The sequence below is a fragment of the Pelophylax lessonae genome, assembly GCF_965119305.1.
Source record: "Pelophylax lessonae genome assembly, chromosome: 2".
NCBI classification, from domain to species: domain Eukaryota; kingdom Metazoa; phylum Chordata; class Amphibia; order Anura; family Ranidae; genus Pelophylax; species Pelophylax lessonae.
Genome location: NC_138769.1, coordinates 295,617,081 through 295,638,999, shown reverse-complemented (window position 1 = coordinate 295,638,999; position 21,919 = coordinate 295,617,081). Strand labels below are relative to the sequence as shown.

Here is a 21,919-nt window from a genome sequence, read left to right as displayed (position 1 = left end):
GGAGATGGTCGGCAGAGTGCTGGAGGGGGGGGGGGGGCATCCTCCACATTGCCAAGTCTGGTTTCAGCCTCTGACACCCTGTCCCTCAGCTGCCGCATGTCCTGTCTGATGAGGGAGATATCAACTTTAACCTCATCAATCTTGCTGGTGAGAGTCGCCTGGCATGCCGAGATCGCCTCCAGGACCGCCGTATTATCTGCTCGCGCCGCCGCTCCAGAGCCTGAAGGGCGCTCGCACCATCTTGAGGGGAAGCTTCCTTGTCCTGGCGGTGGAACTTGTCCAGTTTGGCGGCCGCTTCAGAAGGCTTCTTTGGCGGGGACATGACTGCAGAGGTGCGGGGCGACCCAGCCAGCAGCGGTGCCCTAATAGCGGATTCGGGGGGACAGGATTTACTGGTAAGGATGAAAGTCCGGCGGAGTTCCAGCTACATGCGTCCTATCGCATGCCGATCCAGGCCACGCCCCATCTATAGTGTGTACTTAGTGCCTTTAGATGAACATGTAGTATTATGACAAATTAAAGCCTAATCCCAGCTAACAATTTTTATTTTATGCATTTATATAATGGCAACCATTTTTGCAGCGCTTTACATACATTCCCGGTAAGACGCTTACAATCCAAGGTCCTCATCTCACATGCATGTGTGTGCACACACACACAAACGAATGCCTCGTACACACGCAACAATTATCGGCTGACCGATCGTCCGTCTTTTGTCCAGAGTGGTGTTTTGTTGGTTGGAATGTGCCTAGACTGCACACAAATTTTCTCGGCCAACAAAAATCTACTTCAGAAGTGATGTCATGTGCTGGTTTACTTTCCATGTGTTTTTTCTTCTCTGAGCATGCCCAGTCTTGCTCATCAGATTTTTGTCTGCCGAAATCTGTACTGACTGACGAAAAAAATCGGCCGTTGTGTTGACGGCCAACAAAAATTTTATAGCCTGCACACCAGATTTTTTTCGGCCGAAAAGTCGGAGACGGTTGTCGAAAGCATCATACTAACAAGCCGAAAATTGGCCAATCGGACGTTAGCCGAAAATTCCCGGCCAATAATCGATGCGTGTGTACGAGGCATTAGGCCAATTAACCTATCCGCATGTCTTTGGAAAGTGGGAGAAAATCAAAAGCACCCAGAGGAAACCCACCAAAGTAAAGGAAGAACATGCAAACTCCCTGCAGATAGTGTCCTGAATGGGATTCGAACGGAGTACTTAAATGCTGCAAGGAAGCCGTGTTTGCCGTGAAGCTTTTTAGGTTATTTATTTTTTCGGTTGAGAAAAGAAAAAAAAAAAAGGATTAAAACCATAAAAGTTATGGTTACCATTGTAAAACACCCTGTCAGAATTAGAGGTAAAATACAATTCTCAATAGAGTGGGCCTACTTTTGTATGTCAATCCTCTTATACCGATTTTTGTCCAACCTCCTGCCAGACCCCACATAGCTAGGACTGTTGGGACGAGCAAGTGGTGGTTCACATTGGTGCAATTTCTGATGCGACTTAAGTCACACAGAATCACATGACAAGGGAAATTGCATTATTTTCAATGGTGCCCATTCAAAACAATGAACAGAATATGCTAACCACATCCAAAGTTGCATGAAAGTCACAAGACATAATCGCACTGAAAATCGCATCAAAAGTGCATGGCAGTAATATGAACCAAGCCTAAATGACGGAATGAATGGAATTGTATGCATGCGCACAAGCAGCAGCAGCCCAGCCTGGAGATTTTGCAGCTGTGGCTGTGTGCTTCCCACAACAGTGTATTCAATATGCAGCTTGTCAGATTTTATTTCGTTTTTTTTTTTTTTTACAACACACCAGAAAGCACCATATATCTATATGACAATATGGTCTCTCTGAAAACTTTGCTTTTTCCAGCACTCTCCGATATTAATATGCCTGCAACAAGTAGGTACTGCAATTCCCAATCCAGTGGAAAAGTATTAGCAGCTAAACAGCTGACACTGTTGGCTGAATGGCCTATATGTATTTGCAGTCTCAGCAAGAGGTGAAATCTGAGACTGTGACTTTAAGTCAGAGTTCCACTCGATCCTCTGTCTCATCCATTTCAATCCTGGGAAATTATAGCTTAGAAGAAGCACTATTCTCTACTTTCAGAAATACTAGACCTACTATCAGTATTTTAGTAGTGTGTTTGACGTCTGAGTATGTGGTAGTGATGAATGGTAAACAGGAAGCAAGAACTTCCTAGACAATGGTGACATCAGAGAAGGATGGTTGTGTGGCCTTTGTGTTGGCCAAAAAGCAAATTTATGGTCAACCTGGAGCAAGATATTCTACTTCAGGTAGAATCAGGGTGCCAGAGCTTGCATAAGGTCTATGATTTTTAGAATCAGTGGCCACATTGCATAGGCACCTCCAGTATTACAAATGTTCTACAGTATCATATTTTTATTTTTTTTTTTAAAGCCGTTGTGTATGAACACACTCAGACTAACACCCGGTGCATACAAAAGTGCACACACGCAAACGCGAGACACAAAAAAAGTGTACAGGGTGTGCGAATGGTCCACCTCCGAAGAGGACCGACCCTTACCTTGATCCCCCGGGGCACAAAACTCCTGACAGAGACTGAGGTACTCACTGGTTTTCCTGTTCGAAACCAGGCAAACCCCGTTCTCCGGGAGGACTGCCGAAACAGCCCACCCCAAGTACTAGGTGGGGCTCCCCCAAAGGGAGACCCCATGAGAGAGGGCGAACTAAGCCAGAAGGCCATATCCATCCCCTCCCAAGACGTTCAAGGCAGGCCCATGGACCCACACCCTACTAATCATGTGAAAAAGTGCAGAGTGACAAACTACAAAGCAAACACACAAAGAAAAAAAAAAAGTGGGGAAAGGGAAGTGGAGAAGTGCTTAGTGTCAAGGTGCGAGACCTTCACAGGCCCATCGGCCAGGAATAAAAAATTCCTCTGGTCCCGGCCAAAAGGCCCGTCCCTAGAGGCAGGTGCGAAAAAAGTGTGTAGGTGTAGTGACCAAAGTGCCAAAAAAACTCAAGATGAGATGCCCCCACCTGTGAAAATTAAGGGACCCCTAGGCTGCCACCCCAGGGGCACGTACACCATGGGCTTTTTCCGGGTCCCGGCCTTTGGCCAGACCAGTGCAGCCCCATCCCTACCAGGAGGCATCAGAATTTAGACAGCTTAGGGAGAGCCTGCCTTCGACCGGGGACAAGCCTTTTTCAAGGCCAGATTCAACCCAGGAGGAAAAGGCCCTCCCACCACCATCACCATTCCCATTCCTTTACCAATTACATCCAGGAGCAGTACTAAATTGGCGCAGGACAAACACCAGCTTTCTCGCTCCCTCCAAACTGACAAGAACAGATACTACACTTGATCTTAGCCAAAAGGCCGAGAAGCAATTCTACAGTATCATATCCTTCACATACAAAAAAAACTGCACACATAGGCAGGTACGTAGAAGCTAAAACCTTTTTTAAAACAGACGGTACGATAAGATGCACATCACCACCAACCTATGGAGAAGCAACTAGCGAAGGGAAAATGCCTTTTGCAATCAAAGGGGTTAGCTTTTCGTAGGAAAGTGAAAAAAAATAACAGCAAAAATTCTGAGTACTAGACATAATAACAATGGCCACGATGAGCTCAAAAGAGGTGCTTGGCCATTTCCTTTGCATCATCCTTGCAGGCATGGTCCCTGTCCGCTGCCAAGCTGTCCCAGTGCTCAAAACAAATGTGAAAAGATGCCATTTTGTACCCAGTTGGCTTTGGTGAGACCAGAAGCCTTTTATACAGTTCAAGAACACTGAGAAAAACATTACCATTACCTGTGTTAAGCAAGTTTGGAAAAATGCATGCCTCAATTATTAAACTCAGTTGCTAGAAATTTCCAAAATATACCATGTTTTATAAAAAGCACGTCAGACAAATGCTGCCCATTCAACCATATCATATGGTATTAAAAAATATAAAAATACACTGCCAGGGGCCTTACAGATAAACGTTTCGATCAGATCTGCTTGTCAGTTTTACAAGCGGATCTAAACGGACGCTCAAGTACAGTCTATGGGCGGATGTAAACAGACGTGTTTACATCCAACTACCTAGTCCATCTAGGTCTGAAAAGGTTTGCGTCCTTTTCCCCATTTTGTGGGACCTAAACTTGACGAAGCTGAGGTAAAAGGATGTAAATGGAAGCATGTGTGTTTTTGTTTTTTCTCTTTTATTGGTTGAACTAGATGGACTTAGGTCTTTTTTTTTTCAACCAGACTAACTATGCAACTTGAACATAGACTTAAAGTGATTGTAAACGATCACCTTGTAAAAAACAACCCATTCCGTTTAAATAGAAATGAAAAACATTTTCGTATAAGTAAACAAACTGTTATAAATACCTTTTTATAAGTGATCACATTCCCTCTGTTCTCAGCTGCATAAGAGCTGAGGGAGGGGGGTGAAGCAGCAGCACACTGAGCTTCCCAGTGAATGGCTTGGCAGCGGGGGGGGGGGGGCATGTCAGGACAAGTATGATCATTGAAGAGCACACTGAGTTCCCAGCATAGCTAGAGAACTGGCCATGGTGTCCTCCTCTGCTTAGTGTGGTCAGTTTTTATTAGGAAAGCAGAGGTACTGGCAGAAACACCAGAGATTTCACATAAAGGAAGCAATACAAAGAGAACAGGATACTTCCTTATACAAATACATGGTACAGCATGCACATATCAGGAATATGAAGTGTTGGGGTAACAAATACTTTAACATGTGTCCATTACAAGATGCAGGAAGAATCTGAATTGTAGAACTTCAGCCAGAATTGAGACACACCATACAATCCCCCTATATCTAATAAAAAGCACATTTTAACACTTATGTAGCCATCTATGAAGAAAGACCAAAATGAGGGTGTTACCATTTAGCTGACATCTTAGAACCATGTGTGGGTTGAGGGGGGTGCAGGAGGAAGTTGGAGACGATAAGGAACACAGCAGGACGACTATAGTTGTGTTCAACATTGCAGACTGTGCACTAGGTTGTTTCCTATTTCCTAGACACAGAAGCAGTAACCACAACAACAACAACAAAAAGGGGGAAGTAAAGAACAAAGCAGCCAAGGCTTTGGAAACTCCAGCAGACTGACAAGAGTATCTTTGATTTATAAAGACAAAACCAGACAGTTCCCCAGCATAGGTTTAAAACAAAAAAAAACATTCTGATTAATACTTGCCTTGCTTCTCCAGCTGTGTTAATTTTGACGTCAAATTTCGATTTAGTATTAGTCATAGTCTTTTGACCATTTTAGTCATCTAAATTGTTTTAGTCATATTTTAGTCAACTAAAATCAAATGGGTTTAGTTAAATTGTAATGAATTATTTAAGCATTTCTCTAGAATTGCCAAACTCCTTTTATACTCCAGGAGTAAAAATCTAATAGCATGTTATTATTTATGGTATTAAGGTTTGAGATATATATACACACACATACATATACATCCGCAATCCCATTGACATGCATTATCTCCGTTTATCATCAGCAAACGGATGGGATGATAAAACGGACATACGGACCGGATTACACAAGTGTCACCCGTGTCCATAAAAAAAAAAAAAAAAGTGCTGGAGTGGATCAAAAACAGGTCCGCCCCGTGTGAAAGGACCCTTATGGCACTTTTCCACTGCAAGTACCGGCTAGTACCGGCTCGGCTCTACTCGGCCCTGCTTGGCCCTGTTTGCTTTTCCACTGCGGTACCGCATGGTATAGGGTCGGAACGGTTCGGTACGGTACGGTATAGGTTTGCTTTTCCACTAAAGTAGTACTAAAGTTAAGTGGGTGGGATAACAACGGGTGGGTGTGATTCTCTGACCAATCAGTGGCTAGTAGTGACTGCATGCAAAGGATTGTGGGATATGGTACCAGTTTGGTACCTGTTGGAACCACAATCGAGTAGGTACTGTTTTTTCAGAGCCGTACCGTACCGTACCGTTCGGTTCCATGCAGTGGAAAAGCAAACCTATACCGTACCGTACCGAACCGTTCCGACCCTATACCATGCGGTACCGCAGTGGAAAAGCACAAAAGCGTGCCGAGCCGGTACGGTTCTATGCAGTGGAAAAGCGCCATTAGAAGCACTTTCATTAAAAAATAGATTACAGGGACATTAAGTCCTAGATAAGTATGGATTATTTTTTACAATAAAGATATTGTTTAGTGTCACTTTAGGAGCCGGTTCACATAGGCGCGACCCGACTTGCCGGGGCGACCTGTGAAGTCGCGGTGCGCAGCTCGCACCGCGACCTCGGAGCGGCATGCACGGACTTCATATCATTGAAGTCAATGCAAGTCGTCTCCAGGTTGCCCCAAAGTAGTACAGGACCCTTTTTCTAAGTCGGAGTGACTTGTGTCGCTCCTATTAGAACGGGTCCTGTGCTAATCTATGGCAGGCGACTTGTCAGGCGACCAGGTCGCCTGACAAGTCGCCCCAGTGTGAACCGGCTCTTAATGTCTTTATGTGGTGAACAGTTTATTTTACACATTTATTTTAGCAAAAGTATTGCGAACATGTTATGCTCTGTAACCAGTATGTGAAATCTTTTGACCAGTAGATGGCTATTTTTCCAGCTTCTGAAAAGGACGTCACATTCTGCTCCTCACTGCATAGCTTTTCCTTTTCCTATATTGGCAAAAATAGCAATTACAATTGAAGTGATAGAATTAAATGGTTTTCTAGTCCCCGTGCCACAGTGACTCAACCCTTGCCATCAATAAGTAATATCCTGAAAAACTCTCACATCCTACCTGGACTGTGCCCTTCCAAAACCATGACTGAACAGATTTTTGGCTCTACAACCTAGAACTGTGGCCTGTAACCAGTTTGCCAGTGTGCCACACTCACCAAACTTAGCGCAGGAGGAATTTTTGGTCCCTTCTGGTGCATTGGCAGGCCCATTCATAAGAGCTTGTAAGAATGGGCCCCCAGCTGGTATTGACAGATATACTGTAACAAACTGGGAAAAAATCATGGGCGGCTTTAAAAAGACATTCTTGACAGTAAGTGAAACTGTTCAGGTCAGCCAGGTTACTTCCCGTTTTTAAGGCTGTGAGAAACAATTTTGTGTGAAAAATGTAATACATCAGCTTTCTTTATGTGAGAGATGCCAATGGCCTGCGGTAGAAGGGTTTATCTATATAGGGAAGTAGAAGGTGAAGCAACAGAGTTGGACTGGTGAACTACAGCAAACCACACATTGATGAAATCTTGAGCAGGCTGGCTGTGTAGGCCTAAAGCTTACTTGTCAAAGTGTATGATTTCATACATGTGTCTCAATGTTAATGCAGATGTTTTTAAATGTAGCCTTAGTTTACTGAGAAATACCTTGATCCTGCCAGCCATCCTTATTCTCTATTGCAAACTGACTACACCAGGTATGGAAGCAGATCCATGCTCGTAGCATGGTCGCTTTGCATACCACGTCTTTATTCTTGGGGTTACAGGATGCCATGCCCAAGCAAAGGGTTCCTCCCACATGGAAGAAAAAACATTTTTAATTTATTTTTCCCAAATATATTGGAAATATATTTGAAATGCTACAATTTTGGCCATATTCAATATATTTCTAACATTTTTTCCCTAAATATATTAGAAATATATTTTTCTTCCATATGGGATGTAACTGCCATAGTCTGCAACTCCCCGCCCCCCATGGATGACAATGGATCCCACCACCCGTCTTCGATACAGGCGCATACAGACCCGCTCTGTGCTGGAATACACTGCCTGCCCCCTAAAAGCTCCACATTCCCTGCCCCTGGATTGCCATCAGCTACCTGGAGAACAAACACTATGATGTAGTGCAGTGACCACCTGCCCAACAGCCCTCTGTATAGGTGCCATGCCCTCTGCCCATTATTGACAGCAGCTGCCGCCAGATGCACACAGATGGAGAATATTCTTCTCTGCTGTGGATGACATAACAAACCAACTACCTGCTCCAGGGGTGCTCAACCTGTGGCCCTCAAGCTGTTGCGGAACTACAAATACCATGAGGTATTATTGCAAGTTGCTGGCAGTTACAAGCATGACTACCAAAGGCAGAGGCATGATGGGACTTGTAGTTTCGCAACAGCTGGAGGGTCACAGGTTGAGCACCCATGTGCTACACTGACACAGTCTCAATATAAGGAAAATAAACCGAAGGAAGCTGTGCAGCCACCTAACTGTCAAGAGACACATGAAAAATGCTTGTCGGATATTACTATTTGCTATAATATAATAGGCTTTTCTCTTAGTGCATTCAAAAATATGTTCAAAATTATTTTGAAGCCAGCAAATGGATTAACTGCAGAAGTCTCTCTTCACAGTGGAAGCCTACAAACCTGGGGTGTGAGACCTATGCACAACTCAGAACACAGACAGACTGCATTCTGAATCATGAATCCATCCCACATGGACATACACCCAGGGAGGCACACAGAGATACAGAAAGATCCATGCTCCCATCTGCTTGGCTTTGATTTTAACATATAGAAAGGAAATTGCAGAGCTAGAAGCAAAAATTGATAAATCTCAAATCATGTGTTCATCATCCAATCGAAATCAATACAAAAGGTGTTGGTTTTTTTTTTGGATTGGATGATGAACACATGATTTGAGATTCATCAATTTTTGCTTACAGCGCTGCAATTTCCTTTCTATATTTACATTAGTGTTAGTATATTGACACTTATTGCATGCTGCTGATATTCCTATTGGGCGCTGACATCTCTTTTCGAATATTGATTTTAACAGTCTGGCCACACATGACTGCATGGACCTCCTCTGCATTCTGTGCATAAACATGGTTCTCTGTATGCGTTTACTAATAGTACGTTCATGTGAATGAGGCCTAAAAAAAGGATTTTTATTTTTCTCAAGCAGTAGTAAACATTGCTTGGTAACGTGTACTTACAGGCAAGCTCATAATAAAGCTTACCTGTAGGTACAACCAGTGGCGGCTGGTGCTCAAAATTTTTGGGGGGGGCGCAAAAAGAAAAATGTAATAGGTATTGCTTCGCGCCAAAAAACGCAGTAAAAAATTGTGTGACTTTGAAGTCATGGTACAGGCATGGCACAGGTGATGGTATAGGCATGGCATAGGTGATGGTACAGGCATGGCACAGATATGGTATAGGCATGGCACAGATATGGTATAGGCATGGCACAGGTCATGGTACAGGAGATGGTATATGCCCCCTTTCAATGCAGAGACTAGCGTACATGCCCCCTTTCAATGCAGAGACCAGCGTGCGTGCCCCCTTTAATGCAGAGATCAGCGTGCGTGCCCCCTTCAATACAATAAACACTGTGCTGTGCCCCCTTCAATGCAATAGACACTGTGCTGTGACCCCCTTCAATGCAATGAACACTGTTCCGTGCCCCCATCAATGCAGAGTTCAGCGTGCCAGCCCCTTTCAATGCAGAGTGCCACAGCATTGTCCCCAATCACTGCAGAGCGCCACAGCATTGTCCCCAATCACTGCAGAGCGCCACAGCATTGTCCCCAATCACTGCAGAGCGCCACAGCATTGTCCCCAATCACTGCAGAGCGCCACAGCATTGTCCCCAATGATTGCAAAGTGCCACAGCATTGTACCCCAATGATTGCAGAGTGCCACAGCATTGTACCCCAATGATTGCAGAGTGCCACAGAATTGTACCCCAATGATTGCAGAGTGCCACAGCATTGTACCCCAATGATTGCAGAGTGCCACAGCATTGTTCCCCAATGATTGCAGAGTGCCACAGCATTGTACCCCAATGATTGCAGAGTGCCACAGAATTGTACCCCAATGATTGCAGAGTGCCACAGCATTGTACCCCAATGATTGCAGTGCCACAGCATTGTACCCCAATGATTGCAGAGTGCCACAGCATTGTACCCCAAAGATTGCAGAGTGCCACAGCATTGTACCCCAATGATTGCAGAGTGCCACAGCATTGTACCCCAAAAGGAACCCCGATTTTGGTAGGCCAATTTTTTTCACCACATGTCTGTTCATTTCTCCTTGAGTTTTCCCTAACCTATGTCCACAGTGAGTGAGGAGAAGACTCACTGGAGTGGAGGAGAGGAGGACTGACAGGACAGGAGGACCACGAGGACTCACTTACCGGTGGTGATGACTGAGACTCGACTGCCTGGTGGTTCTTCTCTTCTTCCAGTTCCAGATGACCTCCGCTCCTCGAGCTGCGGCCTGGTGAGGTGACTGGTCCGTTCGTCTGGATCCGATGCTGTTGGTCTTCTCCTCTCCGGTGCCGCCGTCACTCCCGTCCGGCGTCCACCCGACTCCATCGTCCGTCCGGGTCCGGTCCACTGGTGAGAATGACGCACGCGAGTGACGTCAGCGGGGTCAGCGTCGGATGTCCTGGATGATGATTGGTCCAGGCTGGAGGCTGGACCAGTCACAGCCAGGAATCCACGAAGTGGGGGGTGTCCAAGCGCTGTGCCTTGCGCCCAGGTTACGCCCCCAGAAGGCAGCCAATCGGCACCTCTTCTGGGTCGTAACTCCACCCCCACCCCCCCACCCCCCAGCCTCCACATAGGCCGGCGGCGGCGAATGCAATTTTTTTTTTTGCAAACTTTATTGCTCGTTTGGTAATTTTTTTTTCTTTTTTTAGGGGGGGCGGCGCCCTGGCGCCCCCTATGCACCGGCCGCCACTGGGTACAACGAATATTTCCAAAACACACGTTTAGGAGATATTTGCTATTTCTGCAGCCGGCGACATCACTGGCACATGCGGACTGCGCTCTGAAAGTACGGTGCTGTGACGGAGGCTTCTGTGCATGTGGAGGAGTGACATCATTGTGGCTCGGGCCATTCAAACGGCCAGAGTCTGCAAACCTGGAAGGAAGAATGGGTGAAGCTGGAAGCCCTGCCAGTGGTAAATGCAGGTCGCTAGAGGGCTTTGTTTTAAATGTTTCTTTTAAGTTTTAAGTCCTTCATAATGTGGTGTATACTAGCACATCGGACCCTTAACTTGCAGCTTTTTTTCTCTTCTTTTTTACAGACTTTACTATGGGTTTAAATCTGCCTGGTATTGAATGAATAACAGTAATCACCGTTTTGTATTGCATGCTGTGATGTAGCTACTAGTAAAATGTGTAACAATATGGTAAATAAATTGTAACAATACACCTTCATACTCACAGCAAACATCTAATGCTGACCATACACTATGAAAAATCGGCCGAAATTTTGTCATTTGGACAGTTCTTCGGTTTTTCGGCCAGTTAATGGGCACAAATCGGTTGTGATGTTTTTTGAGCCGAAAAAAGGAAGGACAAGTTTGGAAATTTTATGCCGAACGAATGATAAATTGAAAGGTTAAAAGTGTAGCTGCTGACTTTTAATAAACACACACTCGCCTGTCCCAGCGATGCGGCCTGGGGGAGCCTCGGTTCTCTCCGTCTTCTCCCCGCGGCGCCAGCATCTCTGGGCACCCAGCTGTGACAGCTTGCGGCTTCACAGCTGGATGCGCACTGTGCATGCGGGAGTCGTGCTGCGCGTGCTGAATGGACAGGCAATCTTCTGGGACCTCTGACGTGTCCCAGAAGATTGCAGGGTAGGATCGGCAGGAGAACTGCCGCCCAAGTCATCTAGCCCGAGCAGAAGTGGGAGCGGGTACCTGTCAAATCTAGGTACCCACTCCCCCCCCCCCCAAAAATGCCAAATATGGCACGTCGGGGGGTCAGGATCACTTAAAGCGGAAGTTCCACTTTTGAGTGAAACTCCGCTTTAATGTGTTTCTCGTTCAAACTGTTTGCACTAGGTATATGTGATTTATCGGTCATTACATGATGGCATAATCGTTTGCTCTCACGGCCGAGTGTTCGTTTTTAGAAAAGGAGTTTGAACATTTTTTTGCATATTGTAGGGCCAGCATTCGTTTTCCTGAAGCAGTGATGTCTACAAAATTTTAAAGATGATATTGCAGCTGGCCAGACCTTAGGCTAGGTTTACACCTTGTGCGGGTTGGGAATGCTCGCAAAAATCACACGCGTTCCCGACCTGCAGGCAAAATTCACTGCTCTTTAGCATGTATTTAGCATTCCTTACGGCACCCCATGAATTGGGAAAACACCTGTATTTTCATACGCGAAACCACTTGGTGCCACTGCACCATGCAATTTTAACCACCTCAATACTAGGCACTTTCATCCCCTTCCCACACAGGCCAATTTACAGCTTTCAGTGCTCTCACACTTTGAATGAGAATTACTCAGTCATGCAAGGGATCCGGAATTTCTTAACCCACGTTTCTGCGGGTTGGGCAGCCCATTGAAATGAGTGAGCTGCCCTATCTGCAGAACGTGGATCGCACTGATGGGAATGGACTCTTAGATGTGGTGGTTGCAATAGTTTTCTTATTTTCAAGCTGAGAACATTTTCATCAAGTACAGAAAATGCCTGTTGATCTTGCCACAAATGGAGTTTCCTTGTCACGTCCTGTGAGCTGAAAAGGCACCATAAAGAAACGCATCTGTATTGTGTAAAATGAATAGTCTCATCAATCCACCAAGTAAAGGAGATGAAGACAGGAAGACTTGCTGAAGTTCAGCCTATGTGAAAACCATCATTCTTTTTATAGATACAGTGGAGAAGTGCAACCACCACATTAAAGAACTGTTTTCGGATAGATATGGGAACCTTCACCCTCCCCACCCATTTCACTCCTACTCCCCTTTTCTCTCACAATCTGACTTTTTTTTTTTTTTAACCAATTTAAGACTGGGCCTATTTTTGACACTTGGTGTTTACAAGCTAAAATCTGTTTTTTGCTAGAAAACTACTTAGAACCCCCAAACATTATATATTATACCCTACAGAATCAAATAGAGATCGTTGCAATATTTTTATTACACCGTATTTGCGCAGCGGTCTGGAAAAAATTCACTTTTTTTAATAAAAAAATAATAAGAAAACAGTAAAGTTAGCCCAATTCTTTTCTATAATGTGAAAGATAATAATTTTACGCCGAGTAAATAGATACCCAACATGTCATGCTTCAAAATTGTGCACGCTCGCGGGATGGCGACAAACATTGGTACTAAAAATCCCCATAGGCGACACATTAAAAATTTTTTACAGGTTACCAGCTTAGAGTTACAGATGAGGTCTAGCTCTCAAATTATTGCTTACGCTCTAACGATCGTGGCGATACCTCACATGTGTGGTTTGAACACCGTTTACATATGTGGGCGTATGAGTTTGCTTCTGCGTGTGAGCTAATGGGGACAGGGCGCTTCAAAAAAAAAAAAAAAAAAAAAAAAAAAAAAAAAAAAAAATCGGCCCTCTAAACCGGTTGCTAGGCAACGACATTTGACATCGCTCCGGTCCTCCAAGACCATAAGAGTCGAGTGAGGGCCATCTAGCCCTCACTCGACTTCCTGTCTCTGAGGATCCGGGACCGGATCTTTTTCCCCACTGCCGGCAGGACGCAGTGGGAGAGGGGGGGGGGGGGTCACCTCTTCTTCTCTTCTGCCGCACCGTAAGGGTGACCCCGCGGCGAATATGCCACTTTCACCACCCTTATTTAAAAGCCGATCGCCCGCCGTTGAAAAAAATACCAGGGTTATGGCAGCTATCTGCTGCCATAACCCTGGTATTTAGCATCAAAGGACCGACGTAAATCGACGGCGGGCGGTCGGTAAGTGGTTAAAGAGGACAAAAAACGTATTTTACATTTTGGATAGAGTAAGGGAAGTTTATAATCCCTGTCAGTTTTATTTTTGCCATCTATACCCCATTGGGGAGATTTCCATTCACTTCCTGTCTCACAACCAAAACAGGAAGTGGGAAGAAATCTTTCTAAAGTCTCCAGGGTAAGGAGAACTAAAATCTCCATTGGAGGATTCCACCTCTATTTCTGTTCTGAGGACAACACAAACATTTTTGTCTTTTTTTTTTAGTTTCAATTTCAGGTTATAATGGTAAACATGACATGCAGAGAGGGTGAAGCTTGATAACAGGGGCACAGACAGCAATAAAAGCATGCCAGATATTCTAATCCCTCTTCTCTATCCAAAACTGAAAAAAAAAAAAAAAAACACAACACGCAAACAAACTTCCTGGATTCTTGCCAAGGTGAGAATGATGTAGTTAGTTGCCTGCAGCCTCACATGATACTCATGTCACACATCCCAGGAGGCCTTGGGGTATTCTGCAGCAGTGTTTTTCAACTGCTGAGCCTTTGTTGGGGGGGGGGGGGGTAGAGGACACAGCAGGAGCGGGGTGTGATGTGAAGGGAGCCAAAGGACACTGTTTTGGGGGTACAGGACACCACTTGGGTTGTGGGGGGAGGGGACAAAGGACACTACAGTGGGGGGGGGGGGGCAGAGGACACTACGGGGGGGGGCAGAGGACACAACAGTGAGGGGGGATCTGAAGGGGGCAGGGAACACTGCATTGGAGGGGGGGTACAGGACACTACTGTGAGCAGAGGGGTCAGAGGGCACTGCAGCGGGAGGGTGATGTGGAGGGGGCAGAGGACACAATATTGGGGGAGGGGGGTACAGGACACTACTGTGGGGGAAGAGGGGCAGAGGACACTATAGTGGGTGGGTGATATGAAGGGGGCAGAGGACACAGTCATGGGGGGCAGAGGACACTATAGTGGGAGGGTGATGTGAAGAGGGCAGTGGACACTGCTATGGGGGGGTGCAGCAGAGGATATTATAGCGGGAGGGTGATGTGAAGGGGGCAGAGGACACAATATTGGGGGAGGGGGTACAGGACATTACTGTGGGGAAGAGGGGCAGAGGACACTATAGTGGGTGGGTGATATGAAGGGGGCAGTGAAGGGGGGGGGGGTGCAGCAGAGGATATTATAGTGGGAGGGTGATGTGAAGGGGACAGTGGACACTACTGCTACACACTATATGTTCTTCATGTTGTCTTTTTTTGGGAGCTTTGTTTTTTTTTTTAAGGGTGCTGCCTAATAATCCACCCCATCTTTGCTTTTCTCCATGTTGTCCAGGTATACCCCAACCTCTTAACTATACAAAACACGCAGAGGGTGCACTGACCTAGTGCATTATCCTGAGACAAATAATTTATTGTATAAAAACACGGTAAGTATTATACTCACAAAAGTAAGTGGTTCTTCAGAGCCACCTGACTCTGAAGAGGAATTCCTCAAAATGCGTCAGCCCACAGGTCTTCAGTGACTGTTATTTATACGTGTTGGTGCATTGGATGGAACTGAGATCTGTGATGCACTTTTCACTGTTACTTTTGTGATTATAATACTTACTGTGTTTTTAAACAATAAATTATTTGTCTGGGGATTATGCACTAGGTTGGTGCGCCCTCTGTGTGTTTGTATAGTTGTAGTATTAGACTTCCCCAAGTCCTTGAGGGCAGCAAGATCATAGTTACCCATTTTCAAAAGTAATGAAGATCTAAGAATATCCATCTGGAGGGGCCATTTTTCTAAGCGCAGGAGGTATTATGTGTGTGAATGTTTCAAGATCCCAACCTCTGAAAGGTTGCCTACCCCTGCTTTAGGTGGTGTAGTGTGGAGGTTTGGGAGTTGCTGTGCAGGGAGGTCTGTGTGTGTCACTGTACTGAGTGGGGGAATGGCTGAACCTCATTCTTCATGTCCCTGTATGTTTGCTGGCAACCCCCTCCCCAATTTCTGCATATGTGAGATGACTTCTTTCTTGTGTATGTGTGTCATCACTTTTACCTGTGTGTGTTAAGACCCATGTCACAATTGCAACCCTGTCACAGGCAGCAACTGATCAATGATACAATCATTAGTTTTGCTTATGAGAATATAGACTTTTTTTCTTTTGAGGAATGGAATATTTTTTGAAGATTTTACCAGGCGCTGGTCTCACAGTCTGACGGTTGAGACCAACTGTTCTGCAGCAGATGCACTGCATCATCAGGGAGTCGGCTGTCTCTTTCTGGTTCATACAGCCGGCCCTGTAATTATTGTTATTTTTATACAGGATTTATATAGAGCCAACAGTTTGCAAAGCACTTGACAAACTAACGGAAGACAGTACAGTTCAACAATTCAATTTATTACAATTGGGCACAAGAGGGCTCTGCTTGTGAGAGCCTACAATCTAAAAGGGAAGGCCAAGTGATACAAAAGTTTAAAACTGTGAGGGATGAGTTGATAGAGAAAGTAAAAGTTTAGTTAATTAGATGGAAGTGGGATAGGCTTCCCTAAAGAGATACATTTTCAGGGAGAGCCTAAAAGCAGACAGACTAGGAGATAGTCAGCCAAATTGGGGTAGAGAGTTCCAGAGGAAGGGGGAGACTCTGGGGAAGTCCTGGGAGGTGACAAGGGGGCTAGAGAGCAGGTGGGCTTGAGAGAAGCAAATAGGACTCCTAGAGTGATATTCTGAGATGAGATCAGTGAAGTGTGAATTTTATTTGTTGGGTGATTGGGAGCCAATAGAGGGATTGGCAGAGAGGTGTTGTGGGCACTTTATGATTGGTAAGCTGGATGAGTCTGGGGATTGGCTGCCAGAATCAAGAAGAGGCATAGTGGGCTCCCAATAGTGTCAGAGATGCCAATAGCGGTGTGGAATTGGGTGTGGAGTGGTGGATCCTTACAAAACACTGCTAGAATTGCTTTGTGTGTTTTCTGGAGAGGCTGGGGGGGATAGGGCAGGGAGTGAAGTTCCTCTTCTAGAGTTCCCCAGTTCACTTGCCGATGCAGATCATGGACGTCTGTAGATAAAAACAAACTGTGCAGCTCAGGCCAAAGTTGAAAAGAAAATTGCTATAGGTGTAGGCCATTAACGTACCCCATGAAGCCTGATTGTATAACTCCCAGAGACTGCATCTCCCCATCCTGTCCTGTTGCTAGGATGTTACTGTTCACCTTCACGGGAGTGATCTCTCTAAGGCCTCTTTCACACGGGTGTTCCGTATGTCCGTATATCACCCCATCCGTTTACGGGTGATATACGGACATAATGTAAGTCAATGGGATTGCAGATGTCAGAGGATGACCATACGCTGACATCCGATTTTCTTCCTTTCAGTTCTGCTCTGTTTTTTGGAACGGAACAGAACTCTATTTTTCTTCCGTTTAAAAAACGGAAAGGACGCAAAATCGGATGTCAGCGGTGACATCCGCAATCCCATAGACATACATTATATCCATATATCATCTGCAAACGGATGGGGTGATATACGGACATACGGACCAGATGACACAAGTGTCATCCGTGTCCGTAAAAAAAAAAAAGTGCCGTAGAGGATCGAAATACGGTCCGCTCCGTGTGAAAGAGGCCTAACACTGAGCTCAGATCTACTGTGCCAGGGCAAAGAAAGCATGTGACGGAGTTTGAACCAGAGAAAGAGCTTGCTCCTGTAATAGTGGAGGTGGGCAGGTACAGCTGGCAGTCTCTTAGCAACAAGGCAGGACTGGGAGATGCCATCTCTGGGAGTTTTTCAGTAAGGCTTCATGAAGTATATAAATGGCTTACAACTATAGCAAGGGTATTATTCAACTTTGATCAAAGCTGCACAGCTTGTTTTTATCTACAGACACCCCTTATCTGCATTGGCAGTTTTTTTTTTTGGTAAGGTGAAGTGTGCCTTTAAGCAAGAGAGCAGTCTGCAAATTGCTTCCTTTAACAGCCTAAATAACGTAAAATGTTATCAGCATGCAATTGAGGACTGTTGAAATGTCTGCATAATAACGGGAGTGGCCAATGAACACTAATCATGTCCTGTGGTTAGATTATGTTCTTGATTTCATTTATGCATTCAAAAGGAAGAAACCATATAAAAAACATAACCATATCCTGGCCCCTCCCCCTGTCAAGTGCCCCCATAGCAAGCTGCATGCTAAAGGAGCACTCATGCGAGTTCGCTCCTAAAGCTGGGCTATGCGTGTCTATTGACAACCCAACCACTCCCACTCCCTCACTGCCTGTGACTGACAGCAGCAGGAGCCAATGGCTCTCACTGCTGCCTCTATGTCCAGTTAGGAGAGAAGGGCTTCTGCTCTCGTGCACAGCACTGGATAAAGTTTAGGATCAGGCAAGTATAAGGAGGAGCTGCACACAGAAGGTTTTTTACCTTAATGCAGAAAATCCATAAAAGTGGAATTTTAGTCAGAAAATTAAATTAATTAATTCCTGCTAGATCACTTCATGCTGGCCCATTTTGCAGATATATAAAACATTTAAAATAAGTGTCTGTAACGTTTAAAATCCAGTAACACACTGCCTCACCCTGCTCTGCACATGCTCAGTTGCTCTCCATTTTTAGGCAGCACTGCTGTGTAGAGCTCCATCTGCCGACAACCTTAAAGTGGAACTAAAACCGTCAGTTTAACAGTTTCATAAAAAAATAACATTTACGGCAAATGCAAGCAATGTAACTGTCACACTGTTTGTGTTCTCATTCTCAACCAAGCTGTCAAAAAATCTGATGGCTGGTGTCATAACTGATCACATGTGCAGCACCATGGCAGTTGAAGATTAAACAGAAGACAAGATAGCATCTTCCCTTCCTGAAAAGGAAAGGAGGGTTTACTTACATTTTAAAGTGGAATTAAAGCCTCCTATCCTTTACAGCCAAGGAAGCTGCTTCTGTTTGACTGTTTGATCTTCAACTGCCATGTTGCTGCACGTGTGATCAGTCATGACAAGCCATTTGATGGTTTTACAGTTTGGATAAAGCGGAGTCCTGCCCCCCCCCCCCCTTCAAAAATTAAAAGTCAGCAGCTACACATACTATAGCTGCTGACTTTTAATATTAGGACACTTACCTGACCTGGAGTGCAGCAATGTCAGCACCACAGCCGATGTTTCCATTGGCTGTCGGGTGCTCCTGCCGCCATTGCCGGTAAGGGAACCCCGCAGTGAAGCCTTGCGCTTTATTGGTGGTTCCTTACTGCGCATGCGCGAAGCTCGCTGTGCGTTCAGATTGGCTCGGTGGCAGGGTACCTATTCCCCCTTCCCCCCTGAAAGGGGATAAATGTGGCACCGAAGGGGGGAGGAAGCAAATGAGCGGAAATTCCAATTTTGAGTGGAACTTCACTTTAAGGACAAGCAAATGTGACAATTAGCATTTCCAGTATTCCAGGAAAGTAACTGTTTTTTGAAACCCAGTAAAATCGATGGGTTTAATTCCGCTTTATGATTTACTGCTGTTCAGGGGCTCTGGGCTTCAGCAAAATGGCAGCCTCCAGCAAGAAGAAACTGGAGCAATGCTGGAGGCAATTTACAACACACATTCATTTTGGTAGCAGAATTATTATTATGGAATGTATGTTTCTTGCTAAAGAACATTATTTTTTATCAAGTTGTTAAAGTGGAGTTCCGGGCACAGATGTCATTTTTCAATAAACATACCCCCGGGACAGTCAGGGCTAGCACATTCCACAATGGCTAGCCTCTGATCTGTCGCGGTTCGCACTTACCTTTTAGAAGAAATACTCACTTATAAAATTTCTTCCACAGCGTTTCCATCTCTCTTGTGGGCAGCTGAAGCCGGCGCGGTCCTCTTCTGTGTCTTCTTCCGCGTCTTCTTGTCCCAGAATGCGCCTGCACCGGCCCCTCTCGTCACTTCCGGTGCGGCGTCGCCTGGAAGTGACGAGCGGGGCCGGTGCCGTCGCATTGATTCCTGGGAGCGATGACGTTCAGCTCCCAGGAATCATCGCGAGACAGGAAGTGACGGGTGAGCCGCGGCGCTGAGGGAGGAAGTACTCTGAGGTGAGTATTTACGATCTTCAATTACAAGGTGAGTAAAAAAAAAAAAAAAAAACCTAACTATCCAATTCCTTTTCAGGTGATGTCTAACTAGCGGAGGGGCACAAAAAAAAAATATCGATTTTGTGGCCGGAACTCCGCTTTAAGAGTAAAGTTTCACTTTAACTTTAGTCAGAAAATGAAGTCCTGCTAGATCACTTTAGGTTGGCCGCTTTTTCAGATCTATCTATGTAAAACATTAACAACACACACCAATTTTGGTAGCAGAATTATTATTGAGCAACGTATGCGCCTTGCTAAAGAACATTATTTTATCAAATTATTATAGACAAAGTTCTGCTTGAAGGTAAAACCAAACAAACAAAAACCTTCTGCCTTTACAATCACTTTAGGCCCCTTTCACACGGGCTTTCCGATCAGGTCCGCCTGTCAGTTTTTCAAGTAGACCTACCTGATCAGATGCTCCATGCACCCCTATGGGCCAGCGGATGTCAGTGGTGACATGTCTGCTGACACCTGCTGCTATCCGATCCGATGTGATCCATGAAATCCAGACTGAAGGAAACACTATTTTCTTTTCGTCTGGAGGATCGGATCAGACGAAAACGGGCAGGCGGTCCGTTTTCATCTGATCTCCCACAGAGGAGAGCGGGGATCTGACAGGTCTGTCTCTGCAAAGTAAGCAGAGGCTAACCTGTCATCCGCCTGCTCAGTGGGGATCGGCTGATCGATCCCCGCTGAGCAAAACAAAGTCCCCCGGGCGGAAAGCCCGTGTGAAAGGACCCCTAAGGTCTACAATCTCATCCTTTAGTGTAGGACCAATTTTAACCCTTTTCCACCCACCCCAGCAAGTCTTTAAAATGTCTGAATGCGCGCGGGGGGGGGGGGGGGGTTGATCAGGCGATCACCAGGCCACTGTGATTGGCTGTCTCATGATCAGAGCCAGTCCCATTAACAGGACAAGGAGCTTTCACAGCTCAGCCTGGGCACTCTCAGCACATAAACATTGGGCGCCCAGCAGTGCATATGTGTAACACATGGGCATTAAAGCACACCCTGTTGCCGCCACATATATGTTTTATGTGGGCAGCAAAGGGGTAACAGAAATCGTACAAAATTCAGCTAGACAAGTTGGATGCAAGCAGGGTTTTTAAAAGCACATGGCCTGGCTGGTTTTACCTTATATCTATAATGAAATGTGTGATCTAACCAAGGCTACCAGATAATACTGCAGCACGTCCCTGTCAATCTGAGATCCAGGAATGTATCAGCATTGGAATACAATGGGAAAGGAAATAAGGATCTGCCTGCCTCTAGGACTCCTGATTTCTTCTACAAAAGGATTGAATAGAACACACACAGCTGCCCATTCCATGCCATCGTATTCCGGTACACACAGTGTTTACTGTCACTTCTAACATCTATGCACAGAGCTGTCACCTCCCCACACAAGTGTCACCCCACGCAGAACGGTGACAGCTCTCCGGACCAACGGGCGGAAAGTAAATCCCGGCACAGCTCCCACCTCGAACTGCCATACCTGAGCTCCAGCCCGGACTCTTCAATTGGCTCTCGCTGCACAACAGATTAGACCAGCGCACACCGGAAGCAGGGAGGCTGCATGATAGCTCAAACAGGAATACGCTTTCCTGCCGACCCCGCCCTCCTCAATTCTGATGACCAATCAGCCATGGCTGCTGCAGCTACCAATAGCGCAGCAGACCTGCGCCATGGCCTACTTTACGTCACACGCAAGGGAAGTCGCGATTGGACTGCTGCTGGTTGTAAGCGGAAGTAGATCTTCGTGCTGACTGTCCCTACATGGCTGCAGAAGATGTGATGTGTCTCTTATAGGGCGAATTGGCAAAAGGAATCCATTTCTAAAGCCTGTTCTGATTTTCTTATAGCTCAGTAGTGTTAGAAAGGAGTGAGGTAATGTGCACGGGTGTCATTGCTGACCTTCCAGAAAGTGCTCAGAAGTGTTTATCCAGTGGCTTCATTGTCTTCGAATCATAGGAATTAAACTGTTACTAAAGTCTCTTTTTTTTTTTTTTTAAATAACAAACATGGTTAAATTAAGTGGTTAAGTCAGAATTTTTTTTTTATTTTAATGCATTCTATGCATTAAAATACAAAGCCTTCTCTGTGCAGCAGCCCCTCTAATACCTGAGCCCCCTCTCGTTCCAGCGATGTCCACCAGTGCCTCACCC

At 45.5% G+C, this 21,919-nt stretch overlaps 1 protein-coding gene across 1 annotated transcript in view; it reads right to left on the bottom strand.

Annotated features, from left to right (window-relative positions):
* Positions 1-21,391, bottom strand: part of CEPT1 (choline/ethanolamine phosphotransferase 1) — a 126,691-nt gene extending 105,300 nt beyond the window's left edge. Inside the window, exon 1 of the mRNA XM_082247783.1 lies at positions 21,250-21,391. The gene's annotated coding sequence lies outside the window, so the exon portion shown is untranslated. The remainder of the gene's footprint in view (positions 1-21,249) is intronic.
* Between the last annotated feature and the right edge of the window lie 528 nt (positions 21,392-21,919).